Source organism: Manis pentadactyla, chromosome 3 (assembly GCF_030020395.1).
Source record: "Manis pentadactyla isolate mManPen7 chromosome 3, mManPen7.hap1, whole genome shotgun sequence".
NCBI lineage: Eukaryota > Metazoa > Chordata > Mammalia > Pholidota > Manidae > Manis > Manis pentadactyla.
This window is the reverse complement of record NC_080021.1, coordinates 73,326,517-73,340,764: the sequence shown is the minus strand read 5'-3', so window position 1 is coordinate 73,340,764 and position 14,248 is coordinate 73,326,517. Positions and strand designations below refer to the sequence as shown.

Genomic DNA, 14,248 nt, shown 5'->3' with positions numbered 1-14,248 from the left:
TGTGAAACTGGAAAAACATGCACTGTGCAGTTTGTATTGTAGGTAGCAATACAACACCAGTCCTACTGATCCCTAAATGTAAGTGACCCAGGAAAGCCATTCCTGAATATCAGTAATCTAATGTCTGTGTAATCAAGAACAGGCAGTCTGATCTCTCTCTTTTGGCTAACTCAAACACTATTCATTGGGCTAATCAGAACCTGGTTTTAGACTTTGTCTTTTATAGTAAATACTATTAAGTTTATGTTTTTAAATTAGTTTTGAGCCAAATTTAAGAGTTTGTTCCTTGAGGAGACAAGAATTGGGTTTAAAACAAGAAATGAAACTTGTGGTTCACTGGCATTCTTTTCCATGTATCTTTCTCAACACCAGAGTATTAGAAATATTTTTGAAAAGGCTTTAGAATAAAGGTCTCTTCCTGAAAAAAATGCACTAATGAGAAAGATATGAATTTATATTGAAAGAATTTTAAGATAAATGTACATATAAAACTTTTCACCAAGGGCACACAAAATAATTGGCTGAGAATATGGCCATTTTCAAGGTACTATTACACTAACAATATTACTATCTCCATGTACACTTTCGATTTTTGATGAACATGAATGCATTATAAAACAAATTACTGCACTTAAAATGAACATTAAAAGCTGACATTTATTTATTTATTTTCACTAGTTCTCTTTCTTCCATGGATGTAATGAATAAAACCAGAGGTGATTATTGCTAATTTTGACAACATCTGTGGAGTATAATAAGTGAGTGCTATTTTCAAAGCTGCAATGGGTTAGAGGGAAAGAGGAGGAAGGAAAGGGGAAGCAAACCCCTGTGCATTTCCGCTGGGTCTCTGGGTCACACACTTGGCATCCTGTGTTGAATTCCACATTCTCTGGAACCATTCCTTTGGGCAGGTTTCTGAGGGAAAGCTGGGATTCAGGCCCAGGTCTTTTCGGCGCCCAAGCCCTTGTTTTTCCTGCTGTCCTTCTGTGTCTTCATGAGATATTTCTCTAAAAAGTTTGAAGGAGAGAGGGGGATAATAAGAAATCTAAATAAAAGTAACTGCTAAGTTCACAATAGTATAAATAAACCTGAATTTTAAAGTGGGGTTTGATAATAGTTTGTATATCTATGTTTTAAATGAAAGCAAAAGAAAACTGGTCATATAAATATGGAACCTGCCATCTAACATGAAATTCTGATAAGCATGTGAGGATCAGGGTTTAGGACTCAGCAAAGAAGAAAAATTAGAAAATACCTGAATTAGGTTCTATCTGAATTTTAAAGTCAGTGATATTAATGGTTTCAAAGCAGGGCATTTAGTCATCTTTTGGGTCTCTTCTCAAACCTGAAGAAATTCGTGGAAATTTCCTCCAAAAAATGCCTATTGACACATAATCATTTTTTGTATTAAGTGTTTTTGAGGGAGTCACACATTCCTGAAAGTTTACCAATGATGCCCTTCTTTTTCCTTTCCCTGGAGTCCATGGGTCACAGAGAAAACTTCTTTAGGTGTTATCACAGATGTCATTCTCTAAACAGACATTTTTCAATGCCTGCAAATGTAAACAAACCTTTCCTTTATAGCCCAACTATAGCGGGGTCCATGTGCCGGAAATGTACAGCTGGAGGATAAAGAGATAGGGACATGCAGGTTGGATCAGGGCTATAGTAATAGCTCACACTTACATAGTGCTGAAGGATGGTTCCTGTGTTACAGTCCTTTCCTCCTTAATCCTCACGATCAGCATGCAGGGACATACTGAGAGGCTTAGTAAGGTGTCTGTAGTTTACAGCCCAAAAAGCGGGGAAGGCAGGATCTGAACCCAAGGAGTCTGAGCACTGAGACTACGCTCTTCATTATGACACCACAGACCTCTCAAGGCTGCTTCAAAACGCAGGTTTTGATACTCAATTAATGTATTTGCAAATTCATTTGCTATGGATGGCTGGAATTTGGCTCTTGGCTGCAGTTCCAAGAAAATGTTATAAGTGAAGAAAATTGAAAATTCAGTTGCCTGAAATCTCAAAATATCTGGATGTTTGGCTGCACATCTGACTGACTAGATTTATAAGATTTCTATGAGGTGTTAGGCTTTGAGTGCATAGGTGGCATTCAATAAAGAGTATCAAATTTCCAGGTCAACCAACTTGTAGACCCAGGTGCTATTCTCTGTAATAGTCCCCACAAGCTCCTCTGTCCTTGGATAATAAATGCTAGCATGGCATTATGAAAAATTTAAATGACAGATAATTTTACTAGAATGCTAACAGGTTTTTTTAAAGTTAAGTTCAGAATCATGTTCCTAAGTAAAAAATAATTCCTTTACAAATATTTCTAGATTCATGGCTAGAATCTGAAGCAAAGTCTTCATGTCAGCACTGGGAGGTATATGAAAGTTTCCTAAATCACCCAAATCTGTGAGCTCATCACTGAGACTTGGTCTGTAAAGTCTTTAGAAAGGCAAGTTTCTTGTAAACTCCTTTTGATTAAGTGATAGTTGCGAAAAGAATAAAAGGTGATGAAACTGGATATATTTAGTCAAAATAAAAATGACTTCCTTATTTCTGTGTAAGTGAAATATACCATTTTTATAAGAATTTATTAAGAGAAATACAATCAGGTCATGGTGCCTTTCCTTGTACTCCCCTGGAAGTTACTACTCAGGCACTGTGTTTTTACCTATTTTATAAGACCTGTCATTCTTCCTTGTACTTTACTTAGATAGCAGTTCATCAACCCCTGCTATAGTCTTAGCTTTTTTAGGTACTTAAGCCATGTCATTATTTATCTTTGAACCCAAGTGCTCTGCACTACCCTTTTTCCTGCACTAATTTCTGCTTCACTTAGGGTTTTGTACTCACAGGTGTGCCATGAATATTTGAGATCAAATTGAGTGGTCCAATATCAACTCAGGAATTTTTTGACCCATTTGTACAAATTATTCAAAACATTCCCTTTCCCACTTGGGTAGTGGAAACTTTAGATGACTGCTTACTTTTCCTTTACAGATGTCCAAACCAAAGCTGTTACCACATCATAATCCAGTGTGTCTGTCCTTGATTACCACCATCATCACAGTCTCTCTCAATTTATTAAACACCTATTTTGGTGGCCTTTACAACACCTCCTCTGTTCATCTGCAAGTTTTGCTTAAGTAGGCAATTAATCTAACGAAGAAAGTGTTCATTTCTTTAATGAACTAAAGAGCGTAGAAATTTGGAAACTTCTCATGGTGCAGAGAGATGATGAGCAGAGTCATAAGAAGAATTTCACAATGTGGTACTTCTTCTAAGCCAACTCTTCCTCCATGCCATGGTGCTTTTGTGAGTTTCTTTTTCCAGCCTCTGTCCCTTCTGTTCTCCCTTCTTTTCATCTTCCTCCTTTCTTGTTTCCTTCACTCTTTCTTTCCCTCTCTCCTTTCTTTTGTGGAGAAAATCATTCAAAATTCTTCAAGTTGTGGTTTGATTTTAGAGCTTTTTCTTGGCTTATATTTTTGAGTGCTTGGGGGCATGTAAAATATTTTTCTTTTTTAAATGTTTATACTATTTCATTACTTTTATATTATATAGTTCTAAGTAACTCCAAAATAAAATGAAAAATTCACATCAGTCTTTAAAGAAATTTTCTTCTAAAGTTATCTTTGGATTACATATCCCTCTTTTTTTTGTTGTTTCAGGATATTTCTGTGACATTCTTAAGAAGTATTCAAAACCTCTGTTAAGGCAAGTTTTTTTTTTCAAGCTTACACCTTCATCTTATGTCTTTCAGACTCTCAGTGGACTCCTACAATTCCTCACTCAAAGCCCCACTGATCTTTCGGAGGCTCTGGTGGGTAGGTGGGGGTAGTTCGGCTGAATGTATAGTAGTGTGCTGGGGTAGAATATGTGTCTTGGAGCACCATTGTAAGAGTTCTTTTGAGTCAGTTTTTAGCATTTCTTCCTAACTCTTTCATCAATGAAATCAAGTCAGTAGCTTGAAGCTGACCATGGTGGAGTATTTAAATCACAGATAGTGGCAAGGGCTTCAAACCAGTTGAGGACTGGTTGTTAAGTATGTATCAGCACACCCTGTATAGTTGGGGCTTGGTCTACGTTGTCTTTCTTACATTTGCTTCTAGTGCACTCTCACCAGCTCTTGTGCATTAGTTTCTGGGGATAACGGAAGCAATCAGTCTTTACCTAAGGTCTCCCAAATGGCTAGGTTGTTAATCAAGTGGTCATTTGGCCTAGCTCCCTTTGTTCAGTCCCATGTTTGTAAATATGCAAGTGTTAGCGCTACAGAGAACCATAGAGAAGGCAACTAAAGCCCAGTGATGAACAATTTACAAGATCACAATTCTAGTTAGATGCAAGGCTTGGACAACAATCTAGGTTTCCCCAGTCCCAGGTAGGTTGTGTTGCTGTTCTTCAATTCTGTCTCCCATGACTTAAAAAAATCCTAAATTGTAAATATTCCATTGTAATTAGATTCAGAAAGCATTGCAGGGTACAGAATAAAATGCTAGTTCTAATAATATTAATCTTTGCTTCATTTTCTAATGTGAAGAAAAAGAAAGATTAGAGAAATGGAAAATGTACAAGTATTGGTAAAAAAACAAAGCTCTAAGTAAATTATGTTGATACATGCTTTTAAACATTTACCATCCTCACCTGTCAACATTTAAAGGAATGTCTGCCTCTAGTTCTAACAACCTGAAGCCAAAATGGCACAAATTTTTTCATAATTTTAATGGTTTCACCCAAATCACTTGGTAAAGGAAAATGCAACATCTTTAGCAAAAAGTAGAAAGATAGAGGGCAGCACGGGACCAGACTGCTAGCTGCCCTTCAGAAGAGGAGGACTGCCTAGTTTGCTCCTCTGAAGAGGCAGCAGAGAAAGCAGAGAGAGGAGCAGCAGATGTACCCACATCCTCTCCCCGACCTCACCAGAAGGAGATGCAGCGTCTCTCCCTCATTGTTTAAAAAGGAAAGGGGATCTTGGAGACACAGCCAGTGAAGGATAAATGAGTGCTCTGCTAGTTCAAAGTCAATGTGCAGATTGGACAGGAGAAGTGTGCAGTGCTGAGAAGATATTATTTTTAGAGTGTACAAACAAGAAAACTTACCGGGAAGAAGGTTTTTTTTTTTTTTTTTTTGCGGGTCCTTCCAGCCCCAGTAATTAGATAGGTTTGGCAGCCTGAAAGAGAGGCTCGTGTTCCTGATGAGCGCCTGCTTGCAAGCGGGTGTGATTTAGCGTGTTGCTGAATAAACACAACTCGGGGACACGGAGGTGATAACCACCAGCCTCAGCAGAAAGAGAGAGCCTATAAATATGCCAGGGGGTCAATAGCAGTGATTTCATTCTGCCTTCACAGGACTGCTGATGAGGTCTGACAGGGCAGCTCTACTTCATCACTGCAGCACACTGGTGAAGGGGGCCTGAAGGACAGGAGCTGCGGCGCAGCAGCCCCCGCCGCGGGCTGGCACCCAGCGGCTGCTCCCGGGAAGGCCAGCCCGGAGGAGAGGCAGCAGGAGACCCAGGCGCTGCCACACGCTGGGCTTCCTGCTTCCTCTTCCTGCACCGTTTTCTTCCGCCACCTTCTCCTTCTCTCTGTCTCTGTTTGTCTCTCTCCCCCTGCTTCCTCCCCACTCTATTTCCATCTCTTTGCTATTTTGCAGTTTCTAGAAAGAATCTTTTTTCTTGCTGGCAGAGAATTTGTAACAAAGGAGGGATAGGAGACCTAGCTGCTGCTGCAGGGAGGAGAGAGCTTTTCACTGCAGGAGCGTCAGGATATGCACACTCTTGTTAGGACAGCAATGAGAAAACCCTGGGAGGGTGCGCAGGCGGAACTGTTCGGAGGGGAAAAAGAATCTTCCTAGGGAACTCTCCCATAAAACAGTTCAGGAGCTGATATAAATCTATTTTCCCCCACCTAGTTTTCTTTTACTTCAGGAAATAGCAAATACAATTTCCCCAGGCACTTCCCAGTTACCCCATTGTTCATGGCTCTTTCTGGCTCAGGCTGCCTCTCTTTTCCTTTTTGCTCCCAGACATCCATTTGCCCTTGAAATTATGTCTCCTGTCCCAAGGCCTGCGCACATAGCTCGTGTACACACTTGCCCTGCACCTTCAGGCTATGTTCATTCCTGGCTGAGTTTGACAAATGGAGACACAGTCGCAGCACCCGGATTGTGCAACCATCTGAACCACGACTTCTGATAGCTGCGTTATCGATCTGCCTGTGGACCGTCTAGAGAAATGGAAAGGGTGTAGGATTGTGAAATAAATGTAGTAGTCCTCCTTGGCATCTTCCTCTTTGTCTATACTCTGTTAGTGAATGCTACAGCTATTTATTTAGTCTTTGCAATTTTCAGGAAAGGGAGGAAGTCAAGAAGGGGTTTTAAGGCAGGCTGTCCTATTGTCCCTGAATGGTCTGCCCCCTGAGCTGCATCGATCTCAACACTATACATCATGGTAACATTTTTACGAACAAGTATTATACTTGTGAGATACCACCACTCTTTCAAGTTATTTTATAAATAGAAAAAGATAAACAGACACACAAATATTACCCATATTACTTAAAGCCAGGTTCATTTCCAGAATTAGAACTGTCTTGGATGGAAGTTGTTAATTTTTCTTGTTCTGCAGATTTATACCAGTTTTCCAAGTTTGAAGGAAGTCCCAGAGAAGGTTGGTTGGTAGGCTGGTAAACCATGCCCTTCATGTATGGTTACAGAGATCATATGCAGCATTGCTAGGTAAGACTAACACTGCAAAAAACACCAAAAACACATGCATATGTGCATGATTTCACAAGTACTGGTCTGTACCAGTTAATGTTGAGTTGATTTAAAACTAGGATTTTGTAACTTGCAGTTTTGTATTTTTTCTGTTCTTTCTTTTGTATTTGAACAAATTATTCGGAAAATACCCATTGATAAGGAAAGTACTTAACATTGTTTGGCTTGGATTTTGTTTAGTTTTGTCTGCCTGCCTGTAGGTCATGGACTTTCTATGGGAGGTGTCATTGCCATTCATCTTTGTACTCTCTTAATAGGCGTGGCCTGGTGCATAGTACTGTAGAATAATTCTTAGTTGAATAAAAATCTGAAGCATATTTTAATTATTTCATCTTCAGTAAAAGCCATATTTAGGAATTGTGGAGTAGAGAGGGAAGGCAGGAAGGGAAACACCTAAAAATGTGCTTAGCCTGGTTATAAATCTAACTCCAAATTTTTACCAATAGTTCCTTTTACTTATTATTATTTAGAAGAAAAAATATATGACTCACAAAATAGGCAGAATCAAGTTAGGAAATTAAGCCTCCTTAAGAAAAACAAATGAACAAGGATACTCATCAGGCAAATAATGAAAGAATCAGCATTTTCAAGCAGCATATGAATGGTAAGTGCTTAAGAAATAGCTGGAATTTCTACTTTAGTAGTACAAAAAGAGCAAAAGGAAAGACACTGGATAAATCTCTTTTTCTTATAAGCTTTGGTAATGATACATATTCCACTTACCAAGCAATTTTTTTCCTCAAAATGAGAGAAAATCCAGTGACCAAAAAAGAAGAGGAAGAAAAAAAAAAAAAAAGCAACCACGCAGTGAACATGATAATCTCCAAAAGCCAAAGATGAAGGCCTAAGGGGAAGAAGGCATACTGAAGACATCAGGCAATGAAATAGTGAGGTGAAAACATAAACGGTGTCCCTTGTCTTCATGCTCATTGTGGATGGTAGAGATCATTGCCTAGAGAGGCATGGCCTTGCTAACCTTGGCAAAATGCATGAAGTGTTAATATATTTTATTAAAAGATTCTATGGCAGCATCTCTGCCTTCATGCCTAGGTGGTGTTTTACTTCCTGCTTTTATCTTCTATCTATTCCTTGCCAATCCCTGTCTATGATCCCTCTAAGATATGAATAATGTCTGCTTATGGTGAATGGATCCAGGGCTTGTTGTATAATGAAGAGAAGGTTAAGTAATGCTCTGAGCTTTAGTTCCCTTACTGTTAGCAATTTGATTACGGGGCACCTCGATGTAGTTTTTTCATGTTTCTTATGCTAGCATTCCATTCAGCTTCTTGCAGCTGTGGGTTTATAATTTTCACCAAGTTTGGAAAACATTTTAACCATTATCTCTTCAATAATAATAATAACAAATAAGCAAAAATAGTTTTTGTGTCCTGTTTTCTTTCCTTTGGGAACTCCAATTACACTTAGGCCATTTGAGGGTGTTCAACATCACACTGGTGCTCTATTCATATTTTTGCCAGGCTTTTTTCTCTCTGTTTCATTTTGGGTTTCTCTTGCTATGTCTTCAAATTCACTAGCCTTTTTTTCCTTCATTTTCAAAGCTGCTGTTAATTATGCCCATTATATTCTTTGCCTGTGTCATTGTAATTTTAATCTCTACAAATATGATTTAGATACTTTTTATTTCCTCTATCCCTCTATTCCTCTAGCTTTTTGAACATATGGAATATAGTTATAACCAAGGCAGGAGAGGCTAAAGAACTGGCTGAGGAAGTGTCTGTGGAAGTGGAGAAGAGGGGAGATTGAGGATTTATGTGAGAAAATGAATTCAGTGGCAGTTTGATGCTGGCTGATACACACAGTGGAGTCAGGGAAGGCTTTTAGGAGCCTGTATGAAGGACAGAGGTACTGTATCACTTCCTGCTCTCTTCTGCTCTACCAATTTTTCTCACCTAACTAGAATATAAGCTTCCCAAGAAGCTTTTTGTTCACAGTCTGTTTGTTCACTGCTGAGTCTTCATAACCAAAATATTTCCTGACAAATTCAATTTCTGCTGAAAGAATGATTCAGATTTTGCAAATGCTGTTCAAGGATAAGAGTATTGCCTGATACTCCCTACTTTGGTGAACTTTCACTTCCTTGTGGGTGTTCTGTCTCCCAAAGAAGGGGTGGTGTTCTGTATCCAGACTTTAATCCATTCTCTGTGTTTACCCATGCTGCTTACACTGCCTTTTTGCAGCAAACTCAGAGGTTGAAAGGATATTGTGTGCTAGAGGAAGAGGCTGAAGAGAGAAAGAGTCTGATCAGACTTCCTCCATGGGGTGTCCATATTGCATCTGAATAGCCATAGAAGGTCGGGACTGGGCCTGTAGTAATTAATGATTGCAATAACTAATATTTATTGAGAGTCTAGTACATGTTAGGAACTCTGCCTAACACCTTATATGGATTATTCATTTAATTTTTGTAACAACTTTGTTTTATTGAATCTTTACAACCAACTATTATTTTTATCTCCAATTTAAAAATGAGAAAACTGATGCTCATAGGTGTTGTACAACTTAAAATGATCCCACAGCTAAGAAACCACCTGCTGGTTTCTAATTACAACTAAGGAGCCAGAGTTAGGGCTGAATAGAGTGTACATGGTGGTGGGCCAGAGTCTACTCAGGCAGTGAAGACCTAGGGAAATTCTTTCTCCTGTGTATTCTCATTTTCATGTTCCTGCTTATACCTGCACAGATGCTTGCTGGACACACAGATAATAGGCAATTGAGATACCTTTGCTTGTCGTTCTAAATTCATCAACCAGAAGGCAGGTGTTGCAATAACAGCTCTGAATTAAAGGGTGGTGGTGACTGATCACTCAGCCAATTCATGTCCCTTGGCATGAAAAAGTCAACTTCCTGTGACACTGCGTTATTTAGGCATGAGCCTAAAACAATGATGCTAGATATGTGTGCTGCTAGTTAAGATAAAACTCATGGTTCCAGAGAGCAGAAGGTCAAAGCACTAAGACACATTCATTGGAATTAAGCTGGCTCCTATCATAAAGCTTCGTATAAATATTACACCCAGCTCTATAAGACAACGTTTGGTTTCTGAACCTATTAATATATAATGAGGATACGATGTAATTAATATTGTTTGTTTTGATTTTCTGTTAAATCCGCTTTAGCAATAAGAATGCAAGGTAATTATTCAGAAAGCCTTTTCAACAAATGTCAGTTTTCATTGATTAAAAATCAAGTCAGTGCTTCAGTTGAAATGATATTTACAAGCATGCTTTAAGCTGAAATGAATAATTCTCAGGTTATTGAACTGCAAGTTATCTGCAAAGAATTATCTACTTTTCTCCCCCTCTTCCTTCTGCACTAAGGCTTGCTCTCAAATAATAATAAGAGGACAAACCAGAGATTGTGGAGAAGAAATGCCATGGTTTTGCATTAAGGGTTTAATTTTCTTTATGTAATATTGAAGCCACAGTTTCCCTCCTTTGTGGGTTGCAGAATCTCCAAAACCTAAAGTTTTGGGGAGCCAGAGCCAAACACCGTAGCTTGGCCAGGATTCAAAGCTATTTAGTTTATCACTCAGCGATCTCAAGTTTCTCTGTTTTCCTGGAGTTCTGCTGCAGTGAGTGGTGGTTATGCTTAGCCGACTCAGGCATTTATTTTCACTCTAAAATGGCTTTTTTCCTACATATTTCTTTTTCATTCTTGCACATAAAACAATGGGAAAGTAGTCTGTCATCTGTTATTCAGAGTCGTGCTGAAGGTTATGTGAATTCAGAGCCATTTGTTTTTTCAGGGACTAAAGAATGTGTACGACAACCCTAACTATTTAGTCTATGCTTTATTCATATTTACAAATAGACACGTACATATAAATCAAGCCACCAAAATTATGCACTGCATGGATTTTAAAATAAATAATGTTCTTCATGTGAGTAGCTCTAAGAAGTATTCCAACAAAATGACAAAAATCCATTACTATAGACTCTCTTTATTCACTTATTCATTATCCTTTGTACCACTCTTGCACGTGCTTTAGCCATGGCAACAAAAAAGGTCACCCCAAATCCCTACCTTGTGGAACTCACATCTGAGCCAGGGAAACTCACAATAATGAGCAAACTTGTGAAGTATGGGGTGTGTCAGATAGGGATAGACACCATCCAGGACAACGGGGCAGGGAAGTGAGTAGAGGAGCTGCGCAGGGGAAAAGTTTCTGTTTGCAGTTAGGTCATGAGGAAAACCTTACTGAGAAGGTGATAGTTGAGTAAAGTCTTTAAGAATATGGTAAAGTGAGCCATGTGGGAATCTGGGGGAAGAAGATTTTAGCCTTAGGGAACAGAATGTGCAAAGGCCCTGCTGTACTGGGTGGCTGGTTATGGAAGAAGATAAAGGAGTCCAGTGTAGCTGGCATAGGGTGCAGGAGGAGAACAATAGGAGAGACAGGAGGTCTAACTGGGGACTCAATGAAATAGCCCTGACAAGCTCACATCTGTCATAAAAGGTAAATATTCTAAGAGCTTGAGGCTAAGAGGATACTGAAGGGCAACTCATATCCTTTCTGAGTCTTTCTCTGTGATCTCTAGCAACTAAGCCACTTCATCAATGGCCATCACAATCTGAACAGGACGACTTCTGTATCTCTGAGTTCTTGGATCTGTTTAGAATTTTCCCAAGCCATGTCAACTAGGCCCACATAGACTGGTAATTTTTTTTTAAAGAGAGAAGTGAATAGGGAGAAAAAATATCAGAGATTAGAGGAATGACCATTTCCTTGTAACTGAGAGCAGTGTTGGGTATAGATGTATGAGTTAAAGGTGACAGTGTTTTCAGATACAATTGTGAGTTTTCATCTAAGTTATATCTTGGTAATTGTCTTGAACAGTGGACTAAATTTTAAAATACCACATTCCTGATTTCCGACGCTCAGAATGTTCTATCTCTTCCTTTCTCTTTTCTTGGGTTCTGCTTTAATGGCAGGAGAAAGCCAAGTAACATGTTTGGTTGAGTGACTAGATTAAGTTGATGGGGTGGGGAGGGAGGAATGGAACTAGAATTTATTTGATATTTGCTCTGGTGAGGCACTGTACTAGAGCTTTGCGCATTACCTTCTTTGGTCCTCACTGCTCTCTGAAGAAGGTAGGGAGACTGTTCAGCTCTCTAAACAGTCTTCTCTGTGCTCTGACCCCATCATACACCCATGGATGGGGATTCCAGTAATTGATAAGGTAGAAAGTGTGAAGATGTCAAAGTCAGGATCCACATCTATTAATATTCGCTAAGGGAAAACTGCAATTCAGTTTTCTCATCACAGAGAACACTCTCCAAGTTCCTTAAGGGATTGTAACCATCGTCTCTCTCCAGCATGAGGGAGTACTGCTTTCTTAGGTTAACACTGTAATCTGCCAGAAACACAAACCTTGGAAATATTCAAGACCCAACTAGTAAATAATAAAAAAGTTTGCAATCAGGGTAGATGAAAAGAAGGAAATGTGAAGACCCTTAGTAATTCTATGGCATCAGAATATTAAATTTCTGTAATAACAAATTATGATATAATGAGGTCACATTAGTGGAATAAGAGGCCCAGATGCCTCAATGATTTAATCTCTCTTCACATAAGCTTGCATGGAATTTTAATGAATATTTTGATTGATAACATATTTAGTTCAAAATAGGTCTTTGAAGACAGCTGTAAGAGTATTAACATTTAAAAGATGCTATGATAGAAATTCATTTCATTAAGTAGCTGATAAGAAAAAATGACTATATAAACCTGTCAGTGTCAGACATACTGCTATGACCCATCTACTCCGATTGAGAAAAGGGACAGTAGCATACCTTTATTGCACTATTTTTTGAACACTAAAGGAACTCACTCTTATTTAAGAAGAAGCCAAGTTTGAAGACCAATGGGGCTTATGTACACAAGACCCACGGGAGTGTGGCAAATTGAGGGACATTTCTTTAAGGGCCTGTGGCAGACTCACGCATCCCAGGGACCAGTGCAGAAACAACCCTTTGAAAAGTGACCAGAGTTAACATGAAACAGACTGATTTTCTAATTTTGCAGTGTTGGTCTAATGGACAAGGGCCTGCTAGGACAGTATCCACAGAGTCTGGTGGGCAATATCTTATTTCTCCCCCTCTTCCTTGCTAAAGCTAGCAAGCACCATCATCTACCCCACCCTTTCCCATGGGTAACATCACTATGTTCCATCTGGCAGGGCCATCTTTCATGCTCTCCTGTCTTGCTGAACCTGGAAGGTGCCATTTTATTTTCCTTTTGATTTCTTTTTCTCTTTTTCTTTTCCTTCCCCACACTTTTTGGCAAGTACCATCTTTGCACACCTCCTCTGCCTCACTCCAGCCAATGAGCAACATATTCTCTTCACAGTCTCCCAAGGAAATGAAGACACAAATAAATGGAAAGATATTCTGTGCTTGTGGATTAGAGGAGTAGTAGTAGTTGTATTATTAGAAGAAGTATTGTAATATTGTTAAAATGTTCATACTATCCAAAGCAATCCACAGATTCAAGGCAATCCTTATCAAAATTCCAATGGCATTTTTCACAAAAAATAGAACAAATAATCATAAAAATTGTATAGAACCACACAAGATACTGAATAGTAAAAGCAGTCTTTAGAAAAAAGGTAGAGGCATCATACGTCCTGATTTCAAAGTATGTCAGAAAGCTATAGTAATCAAAACAATATGGTATTGGCATCAAAAAACACTCATGATTCAATAGAACAGAATAGAGAGTCCAGAAATAAACCCACTCATATATGGTCAATTAATTTACAACAATGGAGGCAAAAAATACAAAAGGATAATGATCTCCTTAATAAATGATGTTGGGAAAACTGGACAGCCACATACAAAAGAATGAAACTCAACCACTATCTTACACTACCCACAAAAATTAACTTCAAATGGATTAAAGACTTGAATTTAAAAAATGAAACCATAAATCTCTTAGAAGAAAACATAGGCAGTAAGCTCCTTGACATAGGTCCTGGTACTGATTTTTTGGATTTGACACCAAAAGCAAAGGTAACAAAAGTAAAATAAACAAGTGGGACTACATCGAACTAAAACGCTTTTGCGCAAAAGAGGTAACCATCAGCAAAATGAAAAATCAGCCTATTTAGTGGAGAGAACACTTGTAAATTTTACATCTCATAAGAGGTTAATATCCAAAATATATAAAAACTCACACAACTTAATAGCAAAAAAATTCATATTAAAAATGATAGAGGATCTGAATAGACATTTTTCTAAGTAAAGTAAACAGATGGCTAACAATATTGAAAAGATGTTCAGCATCACCAATCAGGGAAATGAAAATCAAAACCACAGTGAGATATCACTTACACCTGTTAGAATAGCTATTTTCAAGAAAATAAGAAATAACAAGTGTTGGTAAGGATGTGGAGAAAAGAGAACCCTTGTGCACTGTTGGTGGGGATGTAAATTAGTGCAGCCACTA

At 38.6% G+C, this 14,248-nt stretch overlaps 1 long non-coding RNA gene across 1 annotated transcript; it reads right to left on the bottom strand.

Moving 5' to 3' along the window:
- Nucleotides 1–637: 637 nt before the first annotated feature.
- On the bottom strand, nt 638–6,144 carry LOC118923545 (uncharacterized). The gene is made up of 2 exons (XR_005029226.2): nt 5,106–6,144; nt 638–1,007 (listed from the first exon to the last, which is right to left on the bottom strand). It is a non-coding gene; the product is annotated as an uncharacterized LOC118923545 (long non-coding RNA).
- Nucleotides 6,145–14,248: the final 8,104 nt, after the last annotated feature.